This window comes from Sturnira hondurensis, unplaced genomic scaffold (assembly GCF_014824575.4).
Source record: "Sturnira hondurensis isolate 20B ecotype Veracruz unplaced genomic scaffold, ASM1482457v3 Scaffold0016864, whole genome shotgun sequence".
NCBI lineage: Eukaryota > Metazoa > Chordata > Mammalia > Chiroptera > Phyllostomidae > Sturnira > Sturnira hondurensis.
This window is the reverse complement of record NW_028089495.1, coordinates 208,599-210,444: the sequence shown is the minus strand read 5'-3', so window position 1 is coordinate 210,444 and position 1,846 is coordinate 208,599.

Genomic DNA, 1,846 nt, shown 5'->3' with positions numbered 1-1,846 from the left:
AGATCTTTCTTTTTTTTTTTTTTTTTTTTTTGCTGTACCCAACTCAGACTTGCTCTTTCTTCTGGACCTGCAATCTTCCTTGATGTGTCTTAGAAGCAAGTTGGTATATTCATGGTTCTGAATACATATTCTGTAAAGCAAAGAAAATTCTAGCTTTCAGAAACCCCTGGTCTGAGTCCAAATGCCTCAAGATGAGGCAAATTGAGATTATATTCACAGTTGAGGGTTTGTTGTATGGAAATAAAGAGAACATCCATATAAGAACAAAAGCTATTTATTTCAAAACTTGCTATAGCAAGGAATTCAGCAGCAATCACTTGTGTTTTGGTCAAGTCTCAGTCAGACTGATGATTGGGAAATCTTTATAGTGGAAAAAGGGAAAGGTTTCAGGTATGTTTTGATTACAGGCTGTTGGTATAGTGGAGCTGGAGGTGAGCTAACTGGAAAGAGGGCATTCTATGTGATTGGTTAGGGGTGCATATTCAGCCTTTTCTGGTTGATCCTAAGTTGAAAGTGGGGACAAAAATTAGAGAAACTGTCACACAGGAGGGGCAGATGCAGCATATTTGGGATTGGACTTGTGCAAAGACTATCAGAAGCAGCTGGTTCCCTGATAGCGTATGGAATTGACAAAAGAGCTCATTTGTTGCTATGCAACAAACTTTTAGTACTGTGACTTACAGAACTGTTCTGGAAGAACATACACTGGGAATCTGCAGTTTAGTTTATGGAAGTTTCCATAAACATTGTACTCTCCTGGTTCTTGAGCCAAGTTCAAAGACTCAAAACATCATCATAAGTAAGAAAGTCGTGTCAGTACCCAAGTGGCAGAAAAATATAGCCACATCCAATTTGCTTGTGTTCTAGAAAGTTATTTTTCTGTAGTTGGTCTCACAGGTAGAATTATATAGCACAGAGCTTTAAAGCCTGGGACCTGGGGCCAGACTGCCTAGGGTTGAATCTTTTTTTGCCATTTACCTGCTCTGTAGCCTTGGGAAAGTACTTAAGCTATCTGTGCCTCAGTTTGTTCATTTGTCAAATGAAGAAGATGGTAATATCTGATAAAGTAGTTGTGCTGACTTAATGAGTTAATCTATATGAAAACTTGGATTTGCACCTGGCATGTGTAGTAAGCATTATATTAATATTATGATGTCAGGTTCATTGTTTTCCATGTAGAATTTAAAAATTATTATGTAGTTATATCTAATTAATATTTTTGTTTTTTTAAGAACAGATACCACAAAAGAAAAAAAAACAGACTTTCCAACTCTAATACAGTAGCCTTCACTGTACTTTTAGCACATTTTTCCAAATAATTGAAATTGTGTTATGACAAAAAATAAGAAAGTTTAAAGATAATAAATATATATTTCATTTCTTCCTAGTCTATCAAAGTGTTAATATTTGTAATATATAAAAAGTACATTATAAATCAATAAAAAGACAAAGAATCCAATAGATGAAGTATAGATACAGGCAATTTATAAAAGATATATCAATAACCCAATAAACATATAAAAACAGCTATAGCCCTCACCAGTATGGCTCAGTTGGTTGGAGCATTGTCCCATGGACCAAAAGGTTGGGGCTTCAATTTCTGGTTAGGCACATATCTAGGTTGCAAGTTCAATCCCCAGTTGGAACATGTATGGGAGGCAACCAATCAATATTTCTCTCTCACTCTCTCTCCCCCCTTCCTCTTTCTCTAAAATCAATAAACATATTTAAAAAATAAAAAGAAGAGTAACCTCACCAGTAATTCAAGAATGCAAATTAAAGCAAAAATAAGATCCTTTGCTATTATTTTGGCAAAAGTTAAAGGAAATGAGTGAATAAGATTCCT